A 6,643-nucleotide genomic window follows, 5' to 3' on the forward strand; every position below is an offset into this window, starting at 1 on the left:
TTATGATCTCTTTGGGATACAGTCCTAAAAGTGCTATTGCTGGGTATTGACATTTTTATAGTCTTTTGGACATAGTTCCAAATTGCTTTCCAAAATGGTTGGAGCATTTCACAACACCACCAACAATGCATTAGTGTTCCAATTTTCCCACATCTTCTCCACCATTTATCATTTTCCTGTTTTATCATGTTGGCCAATGTGATGTGGTATCTCAGAGTTGTTTTGATTTGCATTTCTCTAATCAATAGTGATTTAGAGCATTTTTTCATATGACTATAGATGGCCTTAATTTCTTCATCTGAGAATTGCCTGTTCATATCCTTTGACCATTTATCAATTGGGGAATGATTTGTATCCTTATAAATTTGACTTAGTTCTCTATATAGCTTAGAAATGAGGAATTTATCAGAGATACTGGTTGTAAAAATTATTTCCCAGTTTTCTGCTTCCCCCCTAATCTTGGTTGCATTGGCTTTGTTTGTGCAAAAACTTTTCAATTTAATGTAATCAAAATTATCCATTTTTGATTTCATAATGTTCTCTATCTCCTGTTTGGTCATAAATTCTTCTGTTCTCCATAAATCTGACAGATGAACCATTCCTTGCTCTCCCAGTTTGCTTATAGTATCAGCCTTTATATCTAAATCACGAACCCATTTTGACTTTATTTTGGAATATGGTATGAGATTTTGGTCTATGTCTAGTTTCTGCCATACTCTTCCAGCTTTTCCCAGCCATTTTTGTCGAATAGAGAGTTCTTATCCCAGAAGCTGGGGTCTTTGGGTTTGTCAAAGAGTAGATTACTATAGTCATTGACTACCATGTCTTGCACACCTAACCTATTCCACTGACCCACCACTGTATTTCTTAGCTAGTACCAAGTAGTTTTGATGATTGCTGGTTTATAATACAATTTAAGATCTGGAAGAGCTAGACCACCTTCCCCTGCATTTCTTTTTATTAGTTTCCTTGATATTCTGGACCTTTTGTCATTCCAAATGAATCTTATTATTTTTTCTAGTTCCATAAAATAATTTTTGTTAGTTTGATTAATATGGCACTGAAATAAGTAAATTAGCTTAGGTAGAATTGTCACTTTTATTATATTAGCCTGGCCTACCCATGAGCAACTGATGTTTTTTCCAATTATTTAGATATGACTTTATTTGTATGGGAAGTGTTTTGTAATTGTGTTTGTATAGTTCCAGGGTTTGTTTTGGTAGGTAGACTCCTAAATTTTTTATAATGTCTACAGTAACTTTAAATGGAATTTCTCTTTCTATCTCTTGCTGTTGGGCTTTGTTGGTAATATATAGAAATGCCAATGATTTATGTGGATTTATTTTATAGCCTGCAACTTTGCTAAAGGTGTTTATTATTTCAAGTAGTTTTTTACTTGATTCACTAAGGATGTCATCATATCAACTGTAAAGAATGATAGCTTTGTTTCTTCTTTGCCTAGTCTAATACCTTCAATTTCTTTTTCTTCTCTTATTGCTAAATCTAACATTTCCAGCACCATTTTGAACAACAGTGGTGATAATGGACATCCTTGTTTCATCCTTGATCTTATTGGAAATGCTTCTAGCTTATCCCCATTACATGTGATCTTGCTGAAGGTTTTAAGTAGATGCTGCTTATTATTTTAAGGAAAACTCCATTTATTCCTATGCTCTCTAGTGTTCTTAATAGGAATGGTGTTGTATTTTGTCAAAAGCTTTTTCTGCATCTATTGAGATGATCATGTGGTTTCTGCTAGTTTTGTTGCTAACATGATCCATTATGCTGATAGTTTTCCTAATATTGAACCAGCCCTGATTTCCTGGTATAAATCCTACCTGGTCACAGTGTATTATTCTTGTGATAAGTTGCTGTAATCCATTTGCTAATATTTTATTTAAAATTTTTGCATCTGTGTTCATTAGGGAAATTGGTCTATAATTTTCTTTCTCTGTTTTAACTCTTCCCAGTTTAGGTATCAGCACCATATTTGTATCATAAAAAGAATTTGGTAAGACTCCTTCTTCCCCTATTTTCCCAAATAGTCTATATACTATTGGAATTGTTTGCTCCTTACATGTTTGATAAAATTCACTTGTAAATCCATCTGGTCTTGGGGATTTTTTTCAAGGGAGTTCATCAATGGCTTGTTCAATTTCTTTTTCTGAAATGGGGTTATTTAAAGATTTTGCTTCCTCTTCTGTTAATCTGGGCAATTCATATTTTTGTAAATATGGATCCATTTCACTGAGATTGTCAAAATTGTTGGCATATAGTTGGGCAAAATAATTCCTAATTGTTGTTTTAATTTCCTCTTCCTTGGTGGTAGTTTCACCCTTTTCATTCTTGATACTAGTAATTTGGTTTTCTTCTTTCTTTTTTTTTAATTAGATTAACCAAAGGTTTATCTATTTTATTGGTTTTTTTTTCATAAAACCAGCTCTTAGTTTTATTTATTAGTTCAATAGTTTTCTTAATTTCAATTTTAATAATTTTTCCTTTGATTTTCAATATTTCTAATTTGGTGTTTGATTGAGGATTTTTAATTTGTTCTCTTTCTAGTTTTTTTAGTTGTATGCCCAATTCATTGATCTCTTCTTTTTCTATTTTATTCATGTAAGCATTGAGAGATATAAAACTTCCCCTAAGAACTACTTTTGCTGCATCCCATAAGTTTTGGTATTTTGTCTTATTATTGTCACTCTCTTGAATGAAGCTATTGATTGTTTCTATGATTTGTTGTTTGACCCATTCATTCTTTAGGATTAGATTAGTTTTCTAATTATTTTTAGTCTATCTTTCTGTGACCTTTTATTACATATAAATTTTATTGCATCATGATCTGAAAAGGATGCATTTAATATTTCTGCCTTTCTGCATTGGATTGTGAAGTTTTATGCCCTACCACATGGTCAATTTTTGTGTATGTGCAATGTACCACCAAGAAAAAAAGTATATTCCTTTCTATTCCCATTTAATTTTCTCCAGAGGTCTACCATATCTAACTTTTCTAAAATTCTATTCATCTCCTTAACTTCTTTCTTGTTTATTTTGTGGTTAGATTTATCTAGTTCAGAGAGGAGGAGGTTGAGCTTCCCCACTAGTAGAGTTTTGCTGTCTATTTCTTCCTGTAACTCCCTGAACTTCTCTTCTAGGAATTTGGATGGTATACCACTTGGTGAATATATGTTTAGTAATGATATTACTTCATTGTCTGTGCTGTCTTTTAGCAGTACGTAGTTTCCTTCCTTATCTCTTTTGATAAGATCTATTTTTCTTTTGCTGTGAATGAGATCAGGATTGCTACCCCTGCTTATTTTCTTTTACTTCAGCTGAAGCACAATACATTCTACTCCAGTCTTTTACCTTTAGCCTGTGTGTGTCCCTCTGTTTCAAATGTGTTTCCTGTAAACAACATATTGTAGGATTGTGATTTTAATCCATTCTGCTATACATTTCAGTTTTATGGGAGAGTTCATCTCATTCCCATTCACAGTTATGATTACTATCTGTGTCTTTCTCTCCATCCTATTTCCCTCCTGCTTATGCTTTTCTTTCTCCTTTCTCCCTTTCCCTCTTCACTAGTGTTTTGCTTTTGACTACCACCTCCCTCAGTCCTGCCTCCTTTCTATTAGCTCCCTCCCTTTTCTTCTTGTTTACCCTTACTATTTATTCCCTACCTTCTATCCCTCCATCCCTTTTCTTTCACCTTCCCTTCCTATTGTCTATAGGGCAAGTTAGATTTCTGTACTTAACTGATCATGTTATTCCCTCCTTGAGCCAAATCTGATGAAAGTAAGGTTCAAACAATGCTCATCTCCCTCCTTTCTTTCCCTAATACAGTAGAGTTGTATAAGTATACAACTTATACCCACCCCCTCCATATGTACCCTTTAAAATAGTGTAATAACAATATAGTTCTCAAGAGTTACAAGTGTCATCTTCCCTTGTATGGATATAAATAGTTTATCCTTATTAATAACAGGTTGTTGTTTTTTCTATCCTGTTTACCTTTTTATGTCTCTCCTAGGTCTTGTATTTGAAGATCAAATTTTCTGTGGAGTTCTAGTCTTTTTATCAGGAAAGTTTGGAAGTCCTCTATTTCATTGAATTTCCATCTCCTCCTCTAAAATATTATGCTCATTTTCGCTGGGTAGTTGGTCCTTGGTTGTAATCCAAGCTCCTTTGCCTTATGTAATATTGTATTCCATGCCCTACAGTCTTTTAATGTAGATGCTGCAAGGTCCTGTGTAATCCTGACAGTGGTTCCATGATATTTAAATTGTTTCTTTCTGGCTGCTTGTAGTATTTTCTCTTTGACCTGATAATTTTCTCTTTGACCTGGAATTTGGCTACTATATTCCTTTGCATTTTCAATTTGGGATCTCTTTCAGGAGGTGATCAGTGGATTCCTTCTTTGGCTATTTTACTGTCTGGTTCTAGGATCTCAGGGCAGTTTTCCTTGATGATTTCCTGAAAGATACTGTCCAGGCTCTTTTTTTCAATTGTGATTTTAAGGTAGACCAATAATTTTTAAATTTTCTCTCCTAGATCTATTTTCCAGGTCGGTTGTTTTACCAATGAAACATATATGTTTTTTATCTATTTTTTCATTCTTTTATTCCTGCTTGACTGATTCTTGCTCTCTCATAGAGTCATTAGCTTCCACTTGCCCAATTCTAATTTTTAACAACTTGTTTTCTTCTGTTAGATTTTGTACCTCCTTTTCCACTTGGCCCATTTTATTTTTTAAGGAGTTCTCCTCAGTGAATTTTTATGTTTCCTTTTCCATTTGGCCAATTTTGCTTTTTAAGAAATTGTTTTCTTCAGTGTACTTTTTTCCCATTTGGCCAATTGTATTTTTTAGTGACTTGTTTTCCACAGTTAATTTTTGTCTTTCCTTTCCTAAGCTATTGACTCTCTCTTGCATATCTCTCATTTCTTTTCCCAATTTTTCTTCTACCTCTCTTATTTGACTTTTAAAATCCTTCTTGAGCTCTTCCAAGAAGGCTTTTTGGGCTTCAGACCAGTTCATATTCCCCTTTTAGGTTTCAGATGTGGGTTTGTTGACAATGTTGTCCTCTTTAGAATTTCTGCCTTTATCTTCACTCTTCCCATAATAAGAATCTATGGTATGTTTCCTTTTGCTCATGGTGTTTGCTTATTTCTTAGCCTTTAAAAAAATTGAGCTCTCCTGCTGGGGAGCATGGGGCACTAACTCAAGGTTCTTGTGCTGGGAGCCCAGGGCCTGGTGACTGGCATTGTGTGCTTGGGCCTCAAGTACTGGCAGTCAGAGACTGTAGGGTTCTGGCAGCTTACCTGGTGTTGGGCTGGAATCAGCAACACTGGAGCTCTAGGGGTAGGGGTGGGTAGTCTGGCCCCTGGAGGTTGCCTGCTCACCCAGACCTTTTGCTTCTTTCTTTGGCTCCTTGCAGATGGATGGTTCTCAGCTGCAGGATATTTCTCTGCCTAGGGCTTTGACTCTTAGAGTTGTGCTTCCCAGAGTTTTGCTGAGGTACCAGGAGACTTGGCAGCTGGAGAAGGCCATGGCATGTGGTGGTTTCCTGAGCCCATTTCCACTGGTTTCCCTGCCTGTACTGAGGCAGTAGGGGGTCCTGGTGTTGGCGTTTGACTGTTGTACCACCTGGGTTTTAGGATCTCTCCCTGGTATGCTGAGGTAGGACTTTCCACTAGCTTGGTGGGAAGTCTCCCACTCAGCACTGCTCCCCCTCAGCAAGAGATGTCTTTCTCATTAATCCCTCAAGCTTTCTGTGCTAAAGGACTGATGCACCCCATTTTTCTGCTGGTTCAGCTGTTCCAGGGTTTTTCCTGGGGTGATATTTTCTCGGCTTTCATAGGTTGATAAGAGAGTGAGACTTACTTCTTACTCCACCATCTTGACTCCCAGAAGTAGAACCCTGAAAAAATTTTAAAGAACAAGCTAGAATGTTTAACAACAACCCTTAAGAAAAAGATAAATCATTATTTATAAAATGAATATTACAAAGAATTTCCTCTCTTAGCCCCATTTGGCACTACTTTGACACAAGGTCATGTGAACTTCCCAACTTTGAGGGACAGAAAGGGGATAGGAAAAAGTATACAAAAAGATCAAAAGAATGTATTCTCAGGGCAGCTAGGTGGTGCAGTGGATAGAGCACCAGCCCTGGATTCAGGAGGACCTGACTTCAAATCCAGCTTTAAACACATAACATTTACTAGCTGTGTGACCATCAGCCAATCACTTGACTCCACTGCCTAACCACAAAAAAAAAGTATTCCCTTCTACCCACTAGAGAAGAGCTCCATCTATGAAGAATTGTGCAGAAAAAAGGAAACACGTATTTAAATAACATCCTCTACATGATAGACACTGTGCTAAGTGTTGTACAAATTGATTTGTTTGATTCTAGCAACAACCTACGAAGGTAAGTGTTCTTATTATTCCCATTTTGCAGTTGAGAAAACTGTCTTCTCCTTTGACATAGCTAGGAGGCAAGGAGTTATCAGTTGATAAGTTTAGTAGTGTCAAGTATAGCTGAAACAGGTAAGTTCCTAACAACCATTACTCTCAATGATATGGAAGATAGATAGATAGATAGATAGATAGATAGATAGATAGATAGATAGATAGATAGATAGA

This window comes from Vombatus ursinus, unplaced genomic scaffold, assembly GCF_900497805.2.
Source record: "Vombatus ursinus unplaced genomic scaffold, bare-nosed wombat genome assembly UNPS02014787.1, whole genome shotgun sequence".
Lineage (NCBI taxonomy): Eukaryota > Metazoa > Chordata > Mammalia > Diprotodontia > Vombatidae > Vombatus > Vombatus ursinus.